The 27,418-nt window shown below is 40.1% G+C and overlaps 1 long non-coding RNA gene across 1 annotated transcript; it reads left to right on the plus strand.

Moving 5' to 3' along the window:
* The first annotated feature begins 6,092 nt into the window (after positions 1 to 6,092).
* On the plus strand, positions 6,093 to 9,551 carry LOC141408936 (uncharacterized). Its single transcript, XR_012426668.1, has 2 exons — positions 6,093 to 6,291; positions 7,995 to 9,551. It is a non-coding gene; the product is annotated as an uncharacterized lncRNA (long non-coding RNA).
* Positions 9,552 to 27,418: the final 17,867 nt, after the last annotated feature.

A 27,418-nucleotide genomic window follows, 5' to 3' on the forward strand; every position in this document is an offset into this window, starting at 1 on the left:
CTAAGGGCTGTAGAATAGAAGGGATGATGAGAATGCTTTGAGATACTGAAAGTGGAAGCTGCATTATTTTTCAGTGCAAGTTAAACTGTGAATACAAGACAATTTTGTGTCCCTGCTTGTTCATTTCTGCAGTAGAGAATGACACTTTTTTTTTCTCTTTTTTTTTGGAGACAGAATCTTGCTCTGTCTCGCCCAGGCTGAAGTGCAGTGGCGTGATCTGGGCTCACTGCAGCCTCCACCTCCCAGGTACAAGCCATTCTCCTGTCTCAGTCTCCTGAGTAGCTGGGACTACAGATGTGTGCCACCACACCCAGCTAATTTTGTATTTTCAGTAGAGACAGGGTTTCATCATGTTGGCCAGGCTGGTCTCAATCTCCTGACCTCAGGTGATCCACCCTCTTTGGCCTCCCAAAGTGCTGGGATTACAGGTGTGAGCCACTGTGCCTGGCCAAGAATGACACATTTTTAATCCAATTATTTTCCTTCTTCTCCTAGGCACATAGCTGGACTACATTTCCCATATTTCTTTGCTGTTGGATGTAGCTATCTGAGTAAATTCTGACCAGTGGAATGTGAATGGAAGTGACTATAGTATTTATGCAGATAGCCCTTAATTATTTCTCAGCACAATCCTCTATTCTCGGTTCATGGTGCTCCCAGGGACTTAGTAAATTTTTTGTTGTACTCCTCAGCCAAAGAAACACCTAACATTTCCAATTAAAATGTAGTTAGGTCCAAACAACTTAATAAATATTTATGTCCTAATAACTTTGTGCTTTGAAAAAATAGTACATGTGAATTAAAAGCCAAATGATATTTTTATTTCATTCTTAAATAAGCACAATTACTTCCTAATGGGATGTATACGCCTGTTTAAGCATTGCATAACTTCTTTAATCTGTAAATCACATTGGACACCACTATCTTCATTTCCTGTTGCGCACTGATTTTAATGCAGTACTTGCTTTTTATTACAGTGGTTGCTAAATACCCAGATTCAAAAAGATAAAGCATTATCAAAATTATTGTCAGATGATTTCATGATGAAATCGGGAACGGCCTTGAGATATTAGTTTTTGCACTGTTCAACAGATGTGGAGTATTGCTGGGTTTCTCGAAAATTTTTAAAATATCGCGGCATGACACCCTTGTGAATTCAGTGTAGCACTCCAGGGCACCTTGGTGCACTAAGGGAACCATAGTGCCCTTCTTTTTCTCCATTTTCCAGTTGAATGGCGAGAACTTTGAGGATTTGGAGGATAATGAAGACAAAATAGAGCCTGAGTCCCTGAGTCTCCATAGAAGGAGAGGCAGCCGGGAGAACCACTCGACAAGAAACAACTGCTTTGGCCTATGACAGAAATGAGATATTGTGTTTCTTTTGACATTCCACTGATTTAGGATGTTGTTTATGAAGCAGTTAGTCTACCCTGGCTCATACAGTGTCCACATTCGTGAATATCACTAGGGATGCTTTTGTAAATTCAAGCTTTGCTTCCTATTGGATATCTCTCTCCCATGGGGAATTAATGATGAACAAGTCAGACTATAGCCTTGGTGACTGACTTCCTGGGGAAGTCCAGTCAATACCCCGAGTAAGAGGCTTTTTCTCTAGAGGTAGGTGTTCCCGAGTCAGTGCAATATTTGTAAAGTGAGCAGGAGTATTTCCCAGTGACCACATTACCAACCAAAATGCAAATGCTCTTGGGGGGTTGGGGATGCCTGTTTTCCAAGAGAATAGAGCAGTGCTGAAGAAGTGAATTATGGCCATTTGTCCATTTGCATAGAGATGCCTTCTGAGTGGTGAGATGTAACATGCACCTTCACAGGAAGCCACACTCAAGCAGATTTACAGTCCCAGAAGTTTCCCCTGAAGGAACAACATAGCTCAGTTGTAGAATTATCAGTGTTCAAACTCAGTGCTGGGACCGGAGGAGCCATTTGCTCTAAAGTAGGTCACATTTTCTATTTAGGTCTTGTTTACTGACCCACGTAGAGAAAATGGTAGTTCAAAATCAGGTAAACCTTTCTGGGAAGCTTATATTTGATTATAACCTTTTTGGTAACATCTCTGGGAATTCCCCTCTCCCCTCAACTACCAATGATCCTCAAGAAGCATAGAGGCATTCTTTTCCTTCTCATGAATAATTAAATGTGACCAAACTTCAGAAAACCTCCTAGCATACATCTGTCTATTTTGTCTTGATTTAGGCAAGGTTTAAGCAAGATACCGAGACTCTTTGATTTGACATATTTAGAGCCCAGATCTTTCTTTTTCATCTGTTTATTGGCTTTCTTCATGCCCAGACTTCTTATTGGCTGGACAGAAGTAATACACTGCTCTCTGTGGATGGGAGAGTCAAGAATGAAGCTTTATTGGCCCAAGCCCCATGACTTTTGGAAAATATTCCAGAGAACATGTGACTCTCTGAAGGCATTTTTTTCTTTTTGAGACACAGTTTCTCTCTGTTGCCCAGGATGGAGTGCAGTGGTGCAAAACTGGCTCACTGCAACCTCTGCCTCCCAGGTTCGAGCGATTCTACTGCCTCAGCCTCCCAAGTAGCTGGGATTATGGGCACCCGCCACCACACCCGGCTAATTGTGTGTGTGTGTGCGTGTGTGTGTGTGTGTGTGTGTGTGTGTGTAGTAAAGATGGGGTTTCACCATGTTGGCCAGCCTGGTCTCGAACTCCTGACCTCAGGTGATCCACCCGCCTTGGCCTCCCAAAGTGCCGGGATTATAAGCGTGAGTCACTGCGCCTAGCCTGAAGGCCTCCTTTATGAAGAGTGGTTTGGGAAGCTGGTCTGGCATGGACCCAGTCACACCATTGAAATCCATCTCCATTGTGAGTTTTTCCAAAGAGAAAACAACTGTATTTTACTTTTAGATTTTTTATTTTTACTTTTTGTTTTATTGTTAATGTTTTTAGAGACGGGGTCTCGCTGTCACCCAGGCTGGAGTGCAGTGGTGTGATTATAGCTCACTGCAGCCTCAAACTCTTGGGCTCAAGTGATCCTCTGTCCTCAGCCTCCCAAGTAGCTAGGACTATAGGTGCGCACCACCACACCTGACTAATTTTTTTATTTTTTAATTTGTAGATACGGGGTGTTGCTGTGTTGCCCAGGCTGGTCTTGAACTCCTGACCTCGAGGGATCTTCCCACTTTGGCCTCCCAAAGCGCTGGCGTTTTTTTCTTAATGTCACATAATCAAATTTTTAAAAAATAACAGAATTTTTTTATTTTCTGAATTTTATTTTTCTTGCTGTTGAATCAAATTAAAAGGTGACTGATAAGAGAGCAGGTGGCTGACATTGAGACTGAAAATATGCCTGAAGAGAAACATTCAGGGGTGCTATGTAGAGTGCTTGGCATGGCGATCACAAGTTTATCAGAAACATTTAAAAGAAAATTGGGTTACTTTGGTTCTGTTCCTGGATAGTTGGGTGATTATAGTTACTTTCCACCATTTTTCAATACCTATTTGTAACAGGTAAAGAGCAGTGACATACATTTCTCTTTTTTTTTTTTTTTTTTTTTTTTTTTTTTGTTTTGAGACGGAGTCTGGCTCTGTCCCCTAGGCTGGAGTGCAGTGGCACTATTTTGGCTCACTGCAAGCTCCACCTCCCGGGTTCACGCCATTCTCAGCCTCCGGAGTAGCTGAGAATTCAGGCGCCCGCCACCACGGCAGGAGTGACATACATTTCTATTCTACATGATACATCATGTGCTTGGCCAAATTTTAGCCCCAGTGACCTTCATGCCCTATTGTTATACCTTTGCATATGCTATGCTACAAGACAAAAGAGACTTTGCAGATGCAATGAAGTGACTAATCGGCTGACCTTAGATAGGAAATTATGCTGAATTATCTAGTTGGACCATCTGTAGTTATATGAACCCTTGAAAACAATTTTCTCCCAGCTCCAATTGGAAGTCTCAGATTCCAAGCATGAGAAGGAATTGTGTGCTATTGCGGGCTCAAAGACAGAGGGGGCCATGTGAAAAATATAAGAAGGAAGTGAATTCTGCCAGCAACCCGTGAGCTTGCAGAGGACCCTGAGCCTTGGATTTGAACCGCACCTCCTGCTGACACCTTGATTTAACCCGTGTGAAATCCTGAGCAGAGAATCCAACCACCCAGGCACTGAATGTCTAACCTACAATGAGGTAATAATTTGTGTAGTTTTTAGTCACTAAGTTTGTGGTTATTTGTTATGGCAACAAGAAGAAACTAATGTATGCCATGAAGTTCATTTGGAGTCAGGGGTTATAACCTGATATTAAAGGAATGTGTTGCTTCTCAGCTTGGTGAAGATGTTGATAAATACAGATGCAGGCAGAAACAGAAACAAATTTTTTTTTATTTTTATTTTTTGCTTTTTATTCTCTCCTCTAAGGTCCAACGAATATTTATTGATCGCTGACAGTGTACCCTACACTAAATGCTTGTCATGCTTTCTTTTGTTTAGTGCAATGGATCCTGAAAATGACGACTTATCTTTTATGTAAGAAGAAATGGAGACTTTGGGAGCCGAGATAACTTGCCCATATTTCTGCCACTGGAATTTGTGATATTTGAACCCAGGGATCCTGACTATAGGCCATGGCTGTTTCCTTACTGCGTGCCAATTCCTAAGTCAATGGGGGTGATCTAAATATTAGTTGACAATCATGAAGATTAACAGAAGGTCACAAAAATAATGAATGATGGGGATTTTTATTTTAATGGAGTATGGTAGATGTCCCAGATCAAAGATTCCTAGATTCTTCAGCTTGTTTGAAAATCTGACTCTCTGTCAGCAGTCAGAGCTGAGAAAAAACAGAATTCTGACTTCTCAGTTGCTGGCTTCCAACTGTTATTTCCATGGAAACCTATCAGATCTGAAAAAACAAGTTAAGTGCCTTAATATCATCAGCATCCAATGACTGAGACTTCCCATGTTTCAGTGTAGATAATATCCATTTCCAGGGGTAAAAAGAGGAAAACTGGCCACACAGACTTGAAGGAGAATGCACTTATTTCATCTCAGCAGGTCGCTGCTGACCAAGAATGGGCATTGTTGCTTTCTAATTGCCATCCAATTTTAGGCAAAGATGAAAAGGAAAAGGCGCCTGTGAACTCTGCTTCAGGGGATAATGAACAGGAATCTCCTACTTACTTCTTGACAATCATCAGACATTATCATTGGCCAGCATTGCTTATTTGTTGCTGTAAATACCCAAGACCAATTTACATGCTACGGTTTTAAAAATGAGATAGTCATCACTGGCCCAGGAAATCAAAGAAAGCTTCAAATAATAGGGGGACCAGAGATTTTTCTATTCATTGTCTTGTGAATATCACTAAGAAACATATAAAGCAGGATTTGTTCCTTCTGTTGTTGCTCCTTTTCTATAGAGGGTTATATCACTCCCCAGCCACAATAGGAGGGCTAATAAGACAATGTGTCTTAAAGGCTTCAGAGGCTACAAATTGACTTTCTCTTAAGAAGGCTTGTAAACAAATACTGTGTCATTATAAGACCATTACAACATCTTGGGTGGGCTTTGGCTTTTTGCCCAGAGTTTGGAGGTTGAGACAAACAGCAGCATGATTACACCACTCTGTGGTCCATTGGTTCATGAGGCTGTTGGAGCTTTCATTACATCCATCAGTCAGCGACAACTCTGTGGCGCCCACTGTGTGCACAGCATTGAGCACTATGGGGAGCATCGGAGCAAAGAGAAAGCACAGCTTCTGCTCTTGAAGAGCTTGAAATTTACTGGGGCAGCCAGGACCACACAAATGAAACTGGGTAAGAAAGTAAGTGAGAGAAACAACCAATCCACCACACCAAAACAAAATTCTGAAACACCACCATTTTCCTGACATAATTAGCTGTGTCGGGTTGGTTTGAATGATTGGATTGGCAAAATTAAACAGAGTTAGATGGAAATGTGGAGATTTTGAGAAGAAGAAGGGAAGAAGAAGAAAAGAAGAAGAAGAGGGAAGGGGAGGGGAGGGGGAAGGGGAGGGGAGGGGGAAGAGGAGGGGAGGGGGAAGAGGAGGGGAGGGGGAAGGGGGGAGGAAGAGGAGAAGAAGAAAAAGAAGCAGAAGCAGAAGCAGCAGCAAAAGCAGAAGCAGCAGCAGCAACATTCACAAAAGAAGCAGAGGTTACTGGGCAGGCTCGGGGTAAGAACAGTGGATGAGAAGTGGATGAAGCCGACGAGGGTTGCTTAGCCGACGAGGGTTGCTTGGATTTGAGCCATAAGCTCAGCAACAGGGGTGAGGACAGTTTCGTATGGGAGATGGTAAGTTATGGAGTGTAAAATTCTGGAATTGCAGATTGTTTTAATTTACTTTAAGACAGCCATTTCTAAAGTTTTGTGACAAAGAGCCAGATGTCATAGAATAAAGCCAAGAACAGAAGCAGAAAAGAGAAGACGCACATTCTTCTGGATCACTTGGTGGAGAGAATTTGAGTCCAAGTCTTCCATGAAGCCCACCATGCCTCAATCTTTCGTTGAACATTTATAGTACTTAAAGGCTACGCCACATAATTTAACCCTCCATCACGCACATGTTGAGCCTATTTATATTAAATGAAATCAGTGCTAGGGACCATGCCTGACATACTATGCAACTCAATGATACTTACCAGCAATGAAGCATTTTCTAGAGGGAAAAGGGGAGGTGCAATAATTACTTTTCCAGGTTAAGAAAGAAACCTGTGAATGGGCACCAGGACCAACGTGTTGCTTTAAATTAGAATGTAAACCTCACAGGACTGAGGCAATCCAGTAGTTTGCATATTGGAGCAAAACAACAGTATTCACATTTTGGTATTTGTTTTGCTTAATGCTGGTATTTTAAAAAATGAGATATGGCCACCCTTGTCTTCTGCTCTTGTTGTTTAATGCGAGGCTGCCTAAGAAAAGCCTTGGTCCAGGACCAAGATTCCTTTGTCTTCTTAGCCTGAGCCTCACCTACAATGTTAATTGAAGAAGACACTGGTTAAAATAAATTATTTTAGGGAAGGAGTTAGACTCTGTGAGCCTAAACCAGACCCTAGGGGAGACAGTAGGATGGAGAGGAGCAGAGGGAATGTGGACTAGAGGGAAGGAAAGTGCTTGCTCTCCCTCCAGAATGTCTATGAAATAACCTGAGACCCTCTCCTCCTCCTTCTGCAGGTAGATTTGGGTCCCAAACAGCTCTGGTTGAAATACAAATGACCAATTAAAACACATACAAAAAAACCCTCAGTGTCACCGGAACCCAATACATGGAAATTCCAAAAACATTGAATTATTTTTGAAAGATTTTCAATGAGAGAAATATAATGAGAATGCTTTCTAAATGACCTTTGTTTGATTTGAAATTTTAGCTCAAATTTTAACTAAGTACAGCCTCTACTTCAGATTTCAGATTTTTAACATGTTACAAACATTATAAATGACCATTTCTGTATTGAAAAATAGCTTAATAGCTGGGCACAGTGGCTCACACTGGCAATCTCAACACTTTGGGAAGCAAAGGCAGGAGGATCACTTGAGTCCAGGAATTTGAGATCAACCTGGGCACCATAGTCTGTAGATAGTCTATAGACCATAGTCTGTAGACACTCGTCTCTACAGATTAAAAAAAAGAAATCCTTTTTTTAGGGTACTAAGAACTTTGAAAAATAATTTTTAAAAAAGGTAAAATAGCACAATATATCAGAACACCAAAATCTTACTGCAATGACAGCTTCAGCAGATTCAACTGAAGTGAGGCACATCAAAAATTATGACTTCTAATTGACGCCCCCACTGGAAATGATGAAAGCAGCTACACTTCTCCTATACCAAGTACTATGCTAGGCTTTGACAGGTGTTAGCTCATTTGATTTTCATAGGAACTCCAAAAAGTAAGTTCTTTTAGCTTGTCTCTTTTCCCAGAGGAAGAAACAAACTTTTTGAGAAATTAAAGCTGAATCATATAAAATTGCTAATGTTTGACTGTTTTTGACCCACAGATATGGCAATCTCATCTCACCTGGTTCAACCTGATAATGTGTCCGAGGTGACACAGTGGGCAAGTGTGGAGCAGAAATTATCCAAGGCATTGCACTCCGAACCCCACTAGGGAATATGACTTACTTCCAGCTAAAAGATGAGAGCAGGTGACCTTGGGGCCGAGATTATCAGACTGGTTGAAAAGTCACTGAAGGCAATCACATCAGGGCACTTCAGAAAAGATTTTTTGTATAAAGCCAGAGGAGTCAACTTGATTCACTGCAAGCTAGCAATGGTTTTGGATCAAGTGGAGTTCTGAACATTTCATTTCATATTTGCCACAAAATTGCCAAAAGTGACTTCCTCTCTGAGTCTCATATTCTCCTGTTAAATGGGTATGATAACCATGGTCATCTGAAGGATACTTTGGAAGGGATACATAAGCTGAATGGATCAGGAGAGAAGAGTCAATCAACATTTCTAGCAAGGAATGTCTAGGACCTGGGGAATGCTTAACAAAACGTCTGTCTTACTGTGTGTGTTTCACGGTGAGCAGGCCTATGAAAACCCACCCCAAAAGCCAAGGGAGCTGAGAGGCTGAAGAAAGAGGCTGACAACTCCAGTTTCTCAGAAAGAAATATTTAATGGGGACTCATTAACAGAAGTGATGTCTTGGGCAGCATTAAGATGGTGGATCCCCCAAACCTGCCCTCCAGAGAGCATCCTTTAAATAGCATGATTTTAGGTGGAAGGCATTAGCAGTTGATCACATTTCAGAGTTTCTTGCAAAACACATGACCACTAGGAAAGTTAGATAAGCATCTTTATGAGGGCTTATCTATACTACAGCCTGTTTAAAGATCTTGCTGAATACTTTGGTCTGCACAAATTAAACATCAGTTATCATGGTGATTTCACTCCAAGATGTTGTCACTCTTGCCATGCAACAGGCTGTTTTCTTACAGCATGGAAGAGAACACTGGACTAGGTACCTGTCAATATTCAGCAGAATGAATGAGCAGCCATTTTCTGTTTCTAGATTGTTTGCTCCTTCAGAGTTAGGAGACCTTTGATGATTCAAGAGTTCTGACTCATTTTGGTGAGCCAGCTTGTTGTTAACATAAATCAGATGAAGTTGAAAGCCCACCTCAACATCACAAGGTCAGTGGCTGTTGTCACTGGAAAAGCTCCTGAGGCACTTGCTTTCATAACTGTATTTACTAAAAAGAGGTTTTAAGAAACATTTAGGTAAACAACATTTCACAGGGTATATGCAGCCAGGCTGCAGATGTAAACGATAACAATTTATTTTGAAATTTGCTCTTTAATTCTGATGGATTTTCTAAGCCAATGATTCTGAATCCAACAGCTGCTGGGTGAGCAGTACATACCTGGATAAATCAATCCATTTGTTACTTCTAGAGTAGTGAATAATATGTCTTAGTTAGTGCTGTAAAGATTTCTGCCTTCAAGATACAGAGCACCCGGGCACAACTTGCATGTGATTGCAAATATTCAAATGAAATGTACAGATCCTGTAAAGGTTGAGTAATAAATCATGTGTCAGGCAAGCACTTCCCCATTTGCATGGATTTCTGTTGACTTAAAAGAGACAGGAAACAAACTGGGAGCCAGCACAACACAAAAGCCAACTCAGGATGTCTGTTACTGTGTGTGTGACATGTGAGACCGGGTCTGGTTTTACAAAAATTTAAATATAGGTTGATGTGGTCACTGCCTAGAAAACAGCATGATGAGAAGTGGGTCATAGAGTGTGCACCTCCTGGGGTTTATCCTTCTGCCTCTATGCCTCTGGGTGAGGAGAATATGAGCCAAAAAGCCCCTGAAGGGAAATGGATGTGGAGAAGTCCTGCCCTTCTCCCCCAAAACAGTATCTTGGAGTGGAGAAAGTGATAGGAGAAGAGAAATGTAATCATTGTATGGAGGAGATAGTAAAGCAATGGTCAATGAAAAGGAAGAAAACTCAGGAAAACAGAAAAAGGAGGTGAACAATTAATAATTATTTTTATTAATTTAGTAATAATCTTTATTACTAAATAAAAATTACTTTAAATATTAATTTTAAATAACTTATTAATTTATTTTTATTTTCAAATTTTCTTATTTCTTTTATTTTTTCCTCATTTTTTTCTTTTTATTCCTCTTTATTGATTTTTTGCAAACACCAACTCAAAGCAGAATTAATGTTTTAATTGACAAAAATTATATGTATTTGTGGTGTACAACATGATGTTTCAATATATATGCACATTATGGAATGGGTAAATCAAGCTAATTAACATATGCCTTACCTCACATACTTATCATTTATTTGCAGTGAGAACACTTAAAATCTATTCTCTTAGCAGTTTTCAAGTATACGACACCTTGTTATTAACTACAGTTTCCATGTTGTACAGGAGAAATCTTGAGTTTATTTCTCCTGTCTAACCGAAATTTTGTTGCTTTGGAACAGTATCTTCCTAATCCCCTCCTTCCAAGGAGTAGAATTTTTAGTAATGAGATATCAGGTTTTCAAAATGAAAACCCTCATAAAACTAAAGAGAATGCCTGCATGACACAGTGAAGCAGAGCTTGCTCACTAGATGAGGAAAGCACCTATTTCATCATTTATTTAACTTCAAAATCCTTCCAGATTTAACAGTTAGGATTTTAAAAAGCTGCATCTAGCTTTTCCTAGAAGTCTCGTTGCCTGTGAATGAAAGGGTGTTCTAATTCGGAAAATTAGATTTCTTCACCCCATCTCTGAAAGCTTCCCTGATATTTATTGCAGACCAGAAGCATGAGTTGAAGGGTCAGAGGGTCTGTGCTTCTAATCTAAAGGTTTTGCTACAAAATGAAAAAAAGTGTAGGAATATAGAAAAGAAATGACCAAAGGAATCCATGTTTATATTTTAAGTCTTTGGATATCTCCATGGGATTGATTCAGATAGTTGTAAACACACAAAGCACAGTGAAAGTCTGTGTGCAGATGTTAAAACACGACTATTGGAAACCTATTATTTGGAAACCTATTATTCCAAGATCTGGGTGTTTAAAGTGGTCGGTGCGGTTTTGTTGGTTTTGCCTTTCTGGCTCCTTCTTAGCGACAGGGCAATCGTGAAATGTGTCCTCTTGTGGGATGTAATGCAGTTGTGTTGTGGTAGAAATGGAAGGACTGGAAAAGGCTCCTACATAGAACAAGGAGTCATGATTCCCCATGTTCCATCTCATGCCACTTTGGTCAGATTGCTCAGGTATCTGGGGCCAAAAGTCAGACCTAGCAGCTGGTGTTCCTTCCCCACCTGTCGTGAATACAGAGTCAAAGTGAATCTATCATGTCCATTTCCAAAACAATATAAAACACATCCTGAGCCAATGCTAATGTAGTACCATCTTTGTACACTTAACTCTGTTGGACTCTACCCAGGACCTGTCTTCTGCTAAAGTATATCCAAGTATACCTGTGCACACAAAGAGGTGGTTGTTGGAAATTTGTAGATGCCATGTGTCTAGATTTGGTCTGCATTTGCAGGCTAGTAGCTCACCCGAAGATTCTAGCTGCAATTCTGCTGGATGTTTTAGTTTCTAAGTCTTACCACTTGTGGCTTTGGGAAATCACTCACTGGGCTTTTGCATCCATATGTATAAAAAAAGAGCTTGGATTTCCAAAAGGTAGACGTTGGGCTGAGGAGTTTATAGCAAACTTGTATATAAACTAAAATTTCTTTGGTCTACTGTTATAACCGTCCTTAAACCAAGATTACTGCTAATAACCCTCCCAATGACCCTGTCTCTTGCCTGGCCGAGGTCTATTCCACAGGAAACAGTCAAAAAGGCTTTACCCTTTAAGCTCTGGTAGTAGTGGCCACAGCAATGCAGCCACCACTATCCTGTTGTCACAGGCAACTTGAGCTTTCCAAGAAGGGTCAGGCACTCGTCCTTATTCAGTAGTTTGCAGAAAGTCCTCCAACCAGGCTTGATCTAAGGGAACTAGCACTCTTTCAGATCCCCTTAAGCAGCTAGGGGAGGGAACCATGCTACAGAATCAGTATGACAATAGTTCTTTTCAGTGAAATTGCTTCAATAAGTCCTCTTCCTGTTATATCCTTTCTCGTTAAAGAGGAGTGTCCAAGAATGTTAAAATTCCACATGTGGGGAGAGTCAGCCTGATAATCTGAACCGAGGAGAGACTCATTTTAACATTCTGGAAAAAAAGGTAAATCATTTCAGCCCGCATTGAAATCACTCCTCCAACCACTGGAAGAGATACACATCTACACTCAAAATAAAAGCCTTCCCTTTAACACTCTTTAGCAAAAAACCTTCTAACACACAAATCTCAAGATTTCTATTACAATGATTTTTTCAAAGACTTTTGAAAGACACAGCCCATTCAACCAAGAATCATGCTTTCATTCCAGTTTAAAATTACATTCAGCCATTCAGAAGCGATTCAGAGCATCTACAGCCACACATTTCAGAACGTCTCTCAGGTACTTAATTCTACATTTGTGCAAGAATATATACTCCCTTTGTGCATCTGTTTAATACGTATTAATTGGTCTCACTATCATTTTTCGTGTTTTCTGAGATGCTCAGCCATCTCGAGGGGTATAGAAAAAGTCACCAAATAAATGTGAATTATGATGATTACAGAGATTCGAACTGAGGACAAAATCTCCTTATTCTACATTCAATTAAAATAATCTTCACAGGAGTAGTAAGGTGTAACTCCTTCCCGCAGAGGGCTGCAGTGACATAAACTGATGTGACAGATGGACACACCATAGCCCACCCTAATTAGCATTCATTAGCATACTAAGTTGTATCTTGATCAGGCAGTGAACACAAGGTATGCACAGAAACAGCATTTTCATTAACCCCATCTGGCTAAGATACCTCTCTTCACCTTGGTGGGGGAACTTCACAGGATAATGATGCCATGATGCTTGGTGCTAAGTCCTGTGCCACAAACAGAAAACGTTTCAGGCTTAGGTGGAGGCAACCTAGAGAGGAGTGACTATCTCAAAAGAGAAACTTAGGTGAAGCAGGGCACAGAGAAATGTGAGATTTAAAAGACATGAAGATCTCCAGAGATGGGAGAGGATTTGGAAGGGGAGTGGGAGAAAGGAGATCGTTTTTCACCTTTGTTTTTAGAGAAAAGTCATTCCCTGAAATTGAGGGGAGAGATCTTGTTTGTGTATCATTTCAGTGTGTCTATATTGTCTTTGCTGTTAGTGTGAAAATCCTTTTTATTTGAGCAGAAAAGAAATCAATAGAGAGAGGAAGAAAAGAAGGACAATGAGTGTACACCACCACCCGCTTTCCTGGGAAGATAGAAAGCATCAAAAGAAGATACATACAAGGTGTTTTGAGCACGTGTCTTTTTTTTTTTTTTTTTTTTTTTTTTTTGGCACTGCCCTTCAGGATGATGTTGGAAAAAAACAACTTTCTTCTTCTAGGGTTGTGGGGTCATCAATCGAAGGGAAATTGCTTCCACCAGCTGATGACGCCCAAATCCATACCTCTAATTTCAGATCCTTCTTTTGAGCTTGGTGCCTGTATATCTGGGGATTTACAGGACACTCATTCATATAGATGTCCAAGTATTTCTGGAGGATGTAGCGTGAGGCAGGAAGTGTGTAGTGGAGCATGTGGGCTGAGTTTATTATTTAGTTTTGGACAGAGACAAGTGAGAAGAAACTGTTACTGCCGAGAGGGAGAATCAATGCGAGGGAAGCAAACGTAGGTGCCCCACCCTGCCTGGGGCCATGGAGGCCAGGAAGTAAGTGACACTGGAGTCTAGACCTGAGATATGAGGAGGGACTGCCCAGAAGAAAGCTCAAGGAGAGGCCACAGAAGATGCAGGAAAACAAGTAAGGGCCACAGCCTTTTCAAACACCTGGAGAAGACAGAGATAATGGCATGCGTGATGGAGAAACAGTGATGTTTGAGATGGAAGGAATGTCTAGCAAGCTTCAGGCACTCCAACATCTAACTCTGCCCCTCCTTTTGTATTCTCTCTTCTTGTGAGTGACACTACGGCCATCCCACTCACCCACACCAGCCACCTGCACATCTTCCTGTTTTCTTTTCTTTCCATTCCTCCCGCAAATCCAATAAACCACCACCTTTCTTCTAAGAGTCTCGCAGACAGGGCTCCTCTTCTCCAAGCCCCTCCTCTCTCCCCTACACTACTGTGACAGTCTCCGTGCTTATCCTCCTGTCTTTACCTTGTCCCCTCCAGCCCATGAGTCACATCGTTGTTGGAGTGCTCTCTGCAGAAAATGGAATCTGTCTCATCATTTCCCATCACCACTCCTCAGTGTCTACTCATGGCCCTCAGAGTTAGTTAGCATCTACTTCATCTCAGGGCATGCAAGGCTCGGTATGATCTGACCTCTGCTCAAACCTGCAGACCCCCCTATTTTCAGCCACTTTCCTGCATCTATCCTAAGATCCCATTACATAGAGCTTCCTTCAGTTACCAGAGCTTGCCCAACTCTCAAATTGTGTATTTTGTGTTTATTCTTTGCTTAGATGTCTCCACATTTCCTGTCTAGTTAATTCTATTACACTATAATTCTCAGTGGAGACATCACCAGCTCTGAAATGCCTCCTTTGAAAGCCTCATTGCCAGTCTAGCTGGGGAAGCCTGCATGCTTCCAAGCAGCCTGTGCTCTCCTCTCCCATAGCACAAGTCACTGAGTCTGTCTGTTCCTCATCAGGCTCAAAGTGCTTTGAGGGGTAGGTATCCATTATTTCATCTGGTATTCATTTGAGCCTAGTACAGTGGCCCCAAGCATTCATTCACTCTATTCTGCTTTTTTAACCACCTCAAGACATTGTAGTATGTTTCTGTGTAGTATCTGCCCCACTCTAAGGCAAGCTGGACAATGCCAGGGAGTTTGTTTTGTTCAATCCATTGTTGACAATGGTACCCGGCAGAGGATAGGTGTTGAAGTAGTTGTGTATTTGTTGAATGAATGAGTGAATGAATCTGATGGTCATGCCCTGATCCTAGCGTTGGTCCATTACGACTCTATTTTTTCAGTTTTCTCTAACCCGAGATTCTCTAGTAAGTGGTTGCTGACTAACTATGTGACGTTGGACAAGTTGCTAATCCCCTCTCTGTCTCAGTTTCTCCTTTGGTGAGGAGAAATCTAGCTTCACTAAATTGACATGCAGTTAAATCTACTTCATTAAATTGACATGAGAGTTAAATTAGTTTATTCATGCACAATATTTAAACAGTACCTAGCACACAGTAAATGTCCAGTAAGTGCTAGCTATCGTCATCATCAAAATTACCTCCATCTTGTTTTTATATCCCACACTCCTTTAAAATCATCCTTTGGAACATTTTTCCTCCTACAAAGTCTTCAAGTAATAACTGTCCCAGTCATTTTAGGGGCCATAGGACAGCTTCATGCAGAGTCTCTAGCATAATGCTAGATGGTTATTAAATGCTTGACTAGAATGACAATTTGAAATTCCTCTTTTAAAATACTGGCATCTTGACGTGCAGGTCATCTTTTCAGATTGCCCCATACTGAACTGATCTGCACTATTCAATAGAAAATGAGTTTTGGGGAAACAAGGTTTTCTTGTCTATTCTCTCACTTCAGTTAGGAATAACAGTTATAAGCAGAATAACAATAGCATTTCTATTTTTATACATGAGATCCGTTCACCTATTTTTCAAAACCTGACACCTGAGCCAGATAGATTTCATCCTAGCTTTATTTTCTTTCTTTTTCTTTTTAATTTTTGGAGAGGCTGGGATAATACCTGCACAGTGAGAGCAAAGCCATGACCCCAGAAGCAAGGAGAGTTCATCCTAGGTTTAGAAAGGAACTTAAATGAGGAAAAAAACTTCCTTAGGTGCTCCAAGAACCAAATAAACACGTGGTCACAGTGGCATTTCCATAGAGATGTTAAAAAGCCAATCTGAGCATGCTATTCCAGTGAAGTTGAACAGGTGCAAGTTAAGCATGGCGTCTTGCATTCCTGTAATGCCAATAAAAGCTTTAATGCTCTGAAGATTTATTAATGATAAGAACAAGATCTTGCTGGCATCTGTGATGGATGCTTGTGGGTATTGAATACATAGCCTGACACAGGTATGTGTGTCTGTATATATGTATCGAGTTTAAGCATTGTCCAAAAGATGGCACTGTTTGTGTTTTTATCATGTTTAATTGCAAACTTTATACTATCTGGGCATATTAATGAACTAAATTAAGACAGAGCAGAGATACCATCCTCCGCACAAATCAAACTGCTACTTTATTACAGGCCTTTTCAAACTCTTCATCTCGTTCCTCAGCAAGTGAATATACCCAAGCTGTTAAATGCAATAACGGCAATGTCAGCAAACCTTTTACTTATTAAATACTTTCTTTTCTATCTTAAAGGGGATTATAAAACTTACCTTTGAAATCATTACAGATACATGACAGAAGGTGGATAATTGTGACATATTTAACTTTTCCATTTTGGAAATGTAACACACAACGGGTAGTTGCAGGTAAATATTAAAAAGCATTGTTCTTTGAGATTACTAACACAGCGAAAGGTGAAAGCTCCAAATAACTTATGAGGGCAAATAGGAAATTAGCTCCAATAACATTCTATAATCTCAAAATGTTCTGGGGATACTTCTGTGTGGGAGTGAGACATGCTGACAGATGGCCTTTTAGAAGCACTCTGATGTTGCAGTGGACATATACACTTTTGCCCGTACAGCATGTCTTTTGGAAATCACTATTCCTCATTCTTAAGTGACTTCCAGTCATTGTTCATTGGCCAAAGCAAGTCAAACGGCAACCCTAAATTCAATGGGTTGTGGAAGTGCAGGGCTGCCGTGTTTCTGAAAGACGGGGCTGGGAGGTGAAATATTTAGATAATGTGTACTATTACCTAAATTCACGGTATGATTTGCATAAGCCTACAAGCAAAAGCCAGTGAGTGGTTTCACCAAGTTGGCAGAGAAGGCGATTGTTAGATATGGAGATAAATAAAATTCCACAAAAAAAACCTTTCCCTAATGACAAAGAATCATCAGGGAGAAATGACACCGAATTTGCATTAATGTACATACCAGAGTGGGTTAGAATGCTTTTTACTCCAACTCCTACAGAGTCACTTATAGCCAAGGCTAGATTAGAGCTGTATAGAGCAGAAAACATTTTCCCTTTATGCAAGAAGTTTTCAGGGAACGAATGTTCTTTCTGATTCCAGCAGAAAGCAGTGTTAAGATCCTTTTAGTATGGTAGGTAGCGTTTGAAATATGTTCCCAGCAATGTGGAAGAGCAGCAAGGGAGTAGCCTGCTAAGAGTTCTGTAGCAATTAGGAACTTCCAAAGAACCAATAAAGATTTATCTTATGCATATTTAATAACAGCTGAAATTTTATGGTAGAGAACGCCAGGAATTGTGTGTCTTTGTGTTTGCTTTTCTTTATTTCTTGCTTCCTATTGCATCCTTTTTTTTTTTTTTTTTTTTGAGACGGAGTCTCACGCTGTTGCCCAGGCTGGAGTGCAGTGGCGCGATCTCGGCTCACTGCAAGCTCCGCCTCCCGGGTTCCCGCCATTCTCCTGCCTCAGCCTCCTGAGTAGCTGGGACTACAGGCGCCCGCCACCGCGCCCGGCTAATTTTTTGTATTTTTAGTAGAGACGGGGTTTCACTGTGGTCTCGATCTCCTGACCTTGTGATCCGCCCGCCTCGGCCTCCCAAAGTGCTGGGATTACAGGCTTGAGCCACCGCGCCCGGCCTGCATCCTTTAATATCTATAATACTTCGTAATATTCTCTTAGTGGCTTCAGTATAATAACTTGTATTGGAATTATCTGTTTGTATTTTATGTTTCCTGAAGAACTGGGTATAAGCAGACAAAGATAAGATTCATTGGCATAGGGAAGTTGCTTAGATGCAGAGCAAGCACTGAAAAAATCTAAGACACTAACTGGGACAGATTTTTTTCCTATTAGTATCTGTGCATGTATGCATGAATGTTGTCGAACATTTGTTTTCCCTGATACTGTGTATCAGATGAGAACTGTTCAGTGACTTCTATAATGCATTTTAGGTGATCATTAAAAAGTAAACTTGGGGCTGGGTGCAGTGGCGCATGCCTGTAATCCTAGCATTTTGGGAGGCCAAAGTGGGAGGATTGCTTGAGATCAGGAGTTCAAGACTAACCTCGGCAAAATAGCGAGACCCTGTCTCCTCAAAACGATAAAAAAATAAGTAAATTAATAATAAAAACAAAAAATGAATTTAATAATATGGTTCACCTGCTGCAAGCTACGTATTGAATATTGTCAGGCCTCTGAGCCCAAGTCAAGCCACCGCATCCCCTGTGACTTGCCCAGATGGCCTGAATTAACTGAAGAATCACAAAAGAAGTGAAAATGCCCTGCCCCGCCTTAACTGATGACATTCCACCACAAAAGAAATGCAAATACCCTGTCCTTGCCTTAAGTGATGACATTACCTTGTGAAAGTCCTTTTCCTGGCTCATCCTGGCTCAGAAAACTCCTCCACTGAGCACCTTGTGATCCCCACTCCTGCCCACCAGAGAACAACCCCACTTTGACTGCAATTTTCCTTTACCTACCAGAATCCTATAAAATGGCCCCACACTTACCTCCCTTCGCTGACTCTCTTTTCGGACTCAGCCTGCCTGCACCCAGGTGATTAAAAAGCTTTATTGCTCACACAAAGCCTGTTTGGTGGTCTCTTCACACAGACGTGCATGACAAATATGAATACATAATAAGTCTTAATGTGTTTTTTTTGAGGTGGAGTTTCACTCTGTTGCCCAGGCTGAAGTGCAGTGGTGTGATCTCAGCTCACTGAAACCTCTGTCTCCCGGGTTCAAGTGATTCACCTGCCACAGCCTCCTGAGTAGCTGGGACTATAGGCTCCCACCACCACACCCAGGTGATTTTTGTATTTTTAGTAGAGTAGGGTTCACCATATTGCCCATGCTGGTCTTGAACTCCTGACCTCAAGTGATCCACCTGCCTCAGCCTCCCAACCACCAGCCTCAGCTGGGATTACAAGTGTGAGCCACCGAGCCCGGCCCAATACGTCTTAATGTATTTGAATACAGTAAAGAAGTTAAGTCATAGGCTTTGGAGTTGCCTATAGTGTGAGTTGCTCAGTGTGAAGCCCAGATGTTATTTGTTTACTGTGTAATCTTGCCTAAATCACTTCACCTCTCTGAGCTTTAGTTTCCTCTCCTGGCTTACCTAATCATGTTCACTTGAGTAATATTAAGGTAACCTCATAGGATTGTTTGGAGAATTATACAATATAACTTACGTAAAGAACCAGGCACAGTGTCTGAACATAGTAAGTAGTTAATAAATGTTAGCTATTAATGATTAAAGTACACAATTTTTTTTTCCAAAAAAATCTTCTTTGTCTCCTTAAGCCTTGTGCTGGGTAAACAGGAAAGGTATTATTGTGCTCTGCTGCAGGACACGGGGACTCAGAGGGTTTAAAGGATATACTTTCAGGTCACCTGAGGAGGTAGTGCAAAGCTGAGGTCTAGAGATGTCCAGCTCAGTGAAATTTTCCTGCCATCACCATGTGGATAGTTACACTAATAAGCACTCCCATCTGTAAGTCATCTACATCCATGGTTAGTTAGTTTTAAGTATCTAAATAGCTATACCATAGGATCCAGTGATTTAATCAAATGTGAATCTAGGTGTTATGAAAGTATTTTGTACATGAGGTTAACATCTATGATCAGGTGACTTTAGCTAAGGAAAATTACCCTTCATTATGTGGGTGGGCTTCATTTAATCAGTTGAAGGTCTTAAGTGGAAAAGCTGAGGTTTCCTGTAGAAGAAGAAATTCTGCTCTGAAACTGAAGCATCAGCACCTGCCTGAGTGTCCAGCCTGCTGCTCCACCCTACAAATCTTGAATTTGGCCAGTCTCTACAATCACATGAGTCAATTCCTAAGAATCATTCCTAATCTTTCAGCAGTGAATTTTAATCCCAGGCCTTTTCTAGCTAGTGTAGTCAGGGTTCTCCAGAGAAACACAACCAAAAGGAGAATACATATATATTCATGAGCCTCATTCTATGGATTATCCCCACCTTTCTTCCTCCTTCTTTGTTTATATATATGTGTATCTATCTATCTATCTATCTATCTATCTATCTATCTATCTGTCATGTCGGTTAGTTGTGTTTCTTTGGAGCATCCTCACTAATTCAATGTGTAAATTTAAACCTCCTAGAATATTCGTTTCTGGGGAGCAAGACAAACCCTGATTATAGCCACACTGTGTTAGTCTGAGCTTTACCTGTATCTGGTTACTACAGGAGATGGAGCCAATCTGCAGAATAGCTGCCTCCTCTCATTAACTGCAGTGCCTCAGACTGCTTTGAGTTAGAATTTTGTGTTGTCTCCTCAGAAGCATGGCATGTGACATTAACTGACCATAAAGACCATAAGCAAGAATACTTAAATGACAGCACACACCCACAAATGTGTGTACCTCCATTGGCATCTCAGCATCTGTAAGCAGGCTCTTGACCTTGAACACAAAAGTTCCATGTTGAGATGGTGTCTCCAGCCCCAACACATAGGACTTTCCTGGATCCCAGTCCCTACAGTTATACGATAAAGGGTCAGGAAGTGAAAGTGAAGCTTAATAGTACTCAAGTGAACATGATTAGGTAAGCCATGCAGATAATTATCTTACAGTTTTCTTTAAACCAAGAGATAGTGTGCTTTTCTTTTCCTTCCCAAACAGGTAAGTTTCCTATGTTTGTTTCCATCAGTACCTCATGACATCAAATCCAAGAGGAATGGTTATCCTTCCTGCTACCACACACCCCGCCCCCCACAAAAGCCCTATTACTTGTATTTTGGATTTCACTTCTTCCTGCCCTCTCAGGGCCCTCACTCTATCAATTGTCTCCTCCTTTCTGCTTTAACAAACTTTATTAGTGGTGGTGATGTTGTTGATGATGGTGATAATAGTAATGATGATCTCCACGTGTAAATAGCTGCACTGAATCAAGCTATAATCCTATGAAGTAATTGTTGGTCTTTTCATTGAATAGATGAGAAAACTGAAGCTTAGAGAAGCTGCCGGCCATGCCCATAGCTATGCTATTAATAGCTAGAAAAGACCTGGAATTTAAAACCAAGCCTGTTTGAATCCAATGCTTTCCCCAATGGCTCCTTCATATCTTACTCAGCTTGCTCAAGTTTGTTCCAACAGTAATTTAGCACAAGGCATGAAGTCATGATTTCTTTAGCCTGTTTTAATTACAAAGCCTAGCTTTAAAAAAGTCTGCCAAACTGCTAAAATGGGGTCGGTCAAATCCTTACAAGTTCTGAGTTTTGCTACATCAGGTCTTCAGCCCAGGGTTCTCTCTCAGCCTGGTCTGCCAAGCACTAACAGCAAGGTTATGGGAGGGGGTGTTCTCTGAAGACAATTTTCTACTCTTTAAAAGCTGACGGTTGACTTCCGGTTTCTGGTCCAGCATATAAGAAGCTTGAAAGTAGCCACTATCTCCTAACAATAAGCAAAAAAAACAGAACAAACTGAAAACTCAACAAATCTTCTTAGATTTTGATACATTTTAGTATTTGTCCCTGCCCAAATCTCATGTTGAAATGTGACCCCTAGCTGGGCATGGTGGTTCTTGCCTTTAATCCCAGCACTTTGGGAGGCCAAGGCAGGTGGATCACCTGAGGTCAGGAGTTCGAGACCAGCCTGACCAATGTAGCAAAACCCTGTCTCCACTAAAAGTACAAAATTAACCAGGTGTGGTGACACATGCCTGTAATCCCAGCTACTCAGGAGGCTGAGGCAGGAGAATCGCTTGAACCCAGGAGGCGGAGGTTGCAGTGAGCCAAGGTTGCACCATTGCACTCCAGCCTGGGTGACAGAGTGACAGTCTATCTCAAATAAAAAAAGAAAAAGAAAAAGAAATATAATCCCCAATCTTGGAGGCGGGACCTGGTAGGAAGTGTTTGGATCATGGATTATGAATGTCTTGGGCTATCCCCTGGGTGATAAGTGAACTCTTGCTCTAAGTTCACACGATATCTGGCATGGCACCTCTCCCTAGCCTTCTCTCTCTTGCTCCCGCTTTTGCCATGTGATATGCCTACTCCCACTTCACCTTCTGCCATGAGTGTAAGTTTCCTGAGGCCTCCCTAGAAGCTGAGTAGATGCCAGCACTGTGCTTCCTGTAGAGCCTGCAGAACTGTGAACCAATTAAACCTCTTTTCTTTATAAGTTATCCAGTGTTAGGTATTTCTTTATAGCAATGCAAGAATGGCCTAATACAGATCTGTAAGAGAAGTGAGGTTACAGGGCAAACTGCTACCCTCACAAATTGGAGAGAGAGAGAGAGGTGGATACAGAGAATTAAAACCTATCAGAGCAGAAACCCATGAGCAGAAACCTCCACAAGAACCAGTGCTGGGTTCAAAAATCTTGAACTGTAATTGATAAATTTCTGGGGGCTCAGTACGGGCAAGAATGAGAATTAAAAACTCCAGGGGTCTCCAGTCACAGTGGTATCCCCACACATTTGTGAGTTTTACCTCCATGAGTTCAACCTGCTTCTCACAGTGAATATCAGAGAAAAATTCCTTCTTGCTCCAGCAGGGTGATAGGAAAAGAAGCCATTTTGAAATATGTCAGAGATTTCTATTGTTCTTAACAAGGTCTACTCTCAGGAGAAACTATTTAACCACAGCCTAATTTGCTGGGGTTTTAGCAAAGACTAACAGATCTGGGGAAAGGGAAATACCCAACTCCAGGTCATCTAGACATCTTGTCCCACTTAAAGGAAGGAAAACTGAGAAGCGCTTGAAAACTTCACAGTCCCAGAGGCACAGGCTCACAAAAAGACTTGAGAAGTAATCGTAGAAACTTAGAATGCTTTTCCTCCACAAGCATCTTATTACTACATTATGAAAGATCTATTTATAGCATTTTCTTCTACCCAGTGCATCATATCCAAGTTCAAAAATATTAGAAGGCACTCTAAAAGGCAAAAACACAGTTTGAAGTGATGGAGCAAGCATCAGAATCAGACTCAGATATGGCAGGGATGCTGAAATTATTAGACCAAGAATCTAAAACAGCTACGATTAATATGCTAAGGGCTTTAATGGATAAAGTAGACAGTATGTAAGAACAAACAATGTAAACTGAGATGGAAATTCTAAGAAAGATCAAAAAGGGATAAAAAATTGTGACAAATAGTGTATGATTTCACTGATATGAGATATCTTAAAAAGCCAAAATCATAGAATCAAAGAGTAGAATGATGTTGCTAGGACCTGGGGAGAGAAAGAAATGAGGAATTACTAACCAACAGTCATGAAGTTTCAGTTTAGCAAGATGAATAAGCTCTAGAGATCTGTACAATATTGTACCTACAGTTAACAATAATGTATTGCACACTTAGAATTTTGTTGAGAGGGTAGATCTCATGTTAATTGTTTTTACCACAATAAAATAAAGTTAAAACAACAAGAATAACAACAACACTGTAATAGAAATGAAGAATGACTTTGATGGACTTATTAGTAGACTGGGCACAAATGAAGAAAAATACCTGAGCTTGAATATATATCAATAGAAACCTAACAAACTGAAAAGTAAAGAGACAAAAGCCTGAAAAAAAAAAAAAAAAAGAACAGAATATCCAAGAACTGTGGGAAAACAACCAAAGGTGTAACATACATGTAATGAGAATACCAAAAAGAGAAGAAAGAGGAAAAGGAACAAAGGAAATATTTGAAACAAACAATAACAGAGAATTTCCCCCCAAATTAATGTCAGATATCAAACCACAGATCCAGGAAGCTCAGAAACACCAAAGAGAAAAAATGCCAAAACAACTGCATGTAGGAATATCACATTTACACCACATAAAATTAGAGGTAAAGAAAACAATTCTGAAAGGAGTCAGAGGGAAAAAACATCTCACCTACAGAGAGAGCAAAGATAAGAATTGCATCTGACTTCTCAGAGACCATGCAAGCAAGATTACAATGGAGTGAAATATTTAAAGTGTTGAGAGAGGGGGAAAAAATCATAACTGGAGTTATGTTCCTGGTGAAATAATCATTCAAAAGGAAAGGAGAAATAGATTTTCTAAGACAAACAAAAATTGAGGGAATTTGCTGCTAGTAAACCTGCCTTGCTTGCAAGAAATGCTAAAAAGAAAAAACAAGTTCTTCAAAAAGAAGGAACATTATACAGGTCAGAAATTTAGACTTACATAAAGGAAGGAAGAGCACTGAAGAAACAAAAAGTGAAAGTAAAATAAAAACTTTTATTTTTCTTATTCTTAACACCTGGGTATTTATCCCATGTATTCAAGGCTAGTTCAATATTCAAAAATTAATTAATGTAATTCATCACATCAAAAGGCTAAAGAATAAAAATCACATGATTATATCAATAAATGCAGGAAAAGCATTTGACAAAATCCAATACACATTCCTGATTTAAAAAAAAAAAACTTGCAGGAAAGTTGGAATAGAGGGAACCTTGCTGAACTTGATAAAGAATATCTACAAAATACCTCGAGCTAACATCACACATAATGGTGTGAAACTAGAAGTTTTCCCACCAAGATCAGGAACAAGGCAAAGATGTCCCTCACCATTCCTCTTCAACACTGTAGTAGAAATTTTAGCTAATGCAATAAGACAAGAAAAGGAAATAAAATGTATACTGAGAGTGAAGGAAGACATAAAACTGTCTTTGTTTGCAGATGACATCATTATATATGTAGAAACCCTGAAAGAATCATCAACAACAACAAAAAACAACTTCTGGAACTAATAAGTGATTATAGGAAGGTTGCAGGATACAAAGGTAATATACAAAAGTCAACTGCTTTCTTATATACCAGCACTGGGCAACTAGAATTTGCAATTAAATATGAAATACAGCTTATGCTAACACTTCCCAAAATGAAATACTTAGGTATAAATTAAACAAAATATTTATAATATCTCAATGAAAACCTATAAAACTATGACTAAAGAAATCAAAGTAGAATTAAATAAATGGAGAGACATTCTATGTTTATAGATAAGAAGACTCGATATTGTCAAGATGTCAGTTTTTTTTCAACTTGATCTGTAGATCAAATGAAATTCCAATAAGAAAAACCCAGCAAGTTAGTTTGTGGATAGCAATAAACTATTCTAAGGCTTATGTGGCAAATGACCCAGAACAGCTGACACAATATTGAAGGAAAAGAAAAATTTGGAGTACTGTTAATACCTGACTTCGAGATTTAATATAAAGCTGTAGTAATCAAGACAGCGTGATATTGATGAAAAAATAGACAAGTAGATCAATAGAACAGAGTCAAGATATAGACCCACATAAATATATTTAACTGAACTTTGACAAAGGGATTTAAGGCAATACAATGGCGAGAAGACAGTCCTTCAACAAATGGTGCTGGAACAAGCATGTATACATATATCAACACGTGAACCTAGAACAGACTTTATACCTTTCACAAAAATTAATTCAAAATGGGTCACAGACCTAAATGTAAAACACCCAATAATGAAACTTCTAGAAGATAACATAGAAGAAAATTTAGATGGCCTTAGGTTTGACAATGACTTTTTAGATATGACACCAAAGGAATGCTTCATGAGGGAACAACAGATACAGGGGCCACTTAGGAGTGGAGGATGGGAAGAGGGAGAGGATAAGAAGAGGGAGAGGAGCCTGTTGGGTACTAGGCTTAGTACCTGGGTAACAAAATGATCTGTACAACAAACCCCCGGGACATAAGTTTACCTATAAACAAACCTGCACATGTACCCCTGAACCTAAAATAAACGTTTTTCTTAAAAAAAAGAGGAGATTAGGACACACAGAGGCATCAGGGCCACACATGCATAGAGCGACAACCATGTGAAGAGACAGCAAGAGGGCAACCAGCTGCAAGCCAGGAAGAGAGGCCTCCCTGGAAGCTCAGGGAACAGAGCTTACCTTACGGCTGTCAGAGGAAACCAACCCAACCAGCACCTGATCTTGGACTTCCAGTCCCCAAAACTGTGAGAAGATAATTTTTTGTTGTTTAAGAAAAAAATAAAAAGGAATGCTTCATGTAAGAAAGAAATTATACGTTGGTCTTCATTAAAATTAAAAATTTCTGCTTTTGCAAAAGACACTGTCAAGAAGATGAAAGACAAGCCACAGATGGGGAGAATTTGCAAAACACATATCTGATAATGGGCTACTATCCAAAATATACAAAGAACTCTTAAAAATGCAACAATAAAATCCAAACGACCTGATTTAACATGTGCCAAAGACATTAATAGACACCTCGCAACAGAATGATGTCAAAAAAAATGTTCTTTATCACATGTCATCAAGGAAATGCAAATTGAAACAATCATATATCACTACATACTTGTTAGTGTGGTCAAAATCCAGACCACTGACAACCCCAAATGCTGAAAAGGATATGGAACAACAGGAATTCTCATTCATTGTTGGTGGGAATGCAAAATAGTACAGCCCTTTTGGAAGACAATTTAATGGTTTCTTACAAGACTAAACATACTCTTACCATGTGATCCAGTAATCACCTTCCTTGATATTTTTCCAAAGGAATCAAAAACTTATGTCTACACAAAATCTGCACACATATGTTTATAAGAGCTTTGTTTACGATTGCCAAAACTTGGAAGAAACCAAGATGTCCTTCAGTAGGTGAATGAATAAACTGTGTTACATCCAGAAAATGGCATATTATTTAGTGCTAAAAAGAAATGAGACGCCAAGCTATGAAAAGACATGGAGGAAACCTAAATGCGTATTATTAAATGAAAGAAGCCAATCTGAAAAAGCTACATGCTTTATAGTTCCAACTATATGACATTCTAGAAAAGTCAAAATGATAGAGACAGTAAAAAATTCAGTGGTTACCAGGGGTTTGGGAGTGGGAGAAATGAACAGGTGAAGCAGAGAAGATTTTTAGGGCAGTGAAAATCCTCTGTATGATACTATAATGGTGGATATGATATGTACCATTATACATTTGTCCAAACCCATAAGATGTACATCACCAAGAGTGAACCCTAATATAAACTATGATCTTTGGGTGATAATGATGTATCAATGTAGGTTCATTACTTTGTGTGTAACACTCTGTAAATAAATGTAAATGTATCACTGTGGTGTGGGATATTTTTAATGGGAGAAGCTATGAATGCATGGGAGCAGGGGCCGTACAGAAAATCTATGTATCTTCCTCTCAGTTTTTCTGAGAATCCAAAACCGCTCTTAAAATTAGACTCTATTAAAAATAAAGAAATAATGAGGGTTGCTGCTCTGCTATTTCCTATAGAGCAGAAAACTCATGCTTGGAGCTGGGAATTCTTGGCACTGGGGCCTC

The sequence above is a fragment of the Macaca fascicularis genome, chromosome 17 (assembly GCF_037993035.2).
Source record: "Macaca fascicularis isolate 582-1 chromosome 17, T2T-MFA8v1.1".
NCBI lineage: Eukaryota > Metazoa > Chordata > Mammalia > Primates > Cercopithecidae > Macaca > Macaca fascicularis.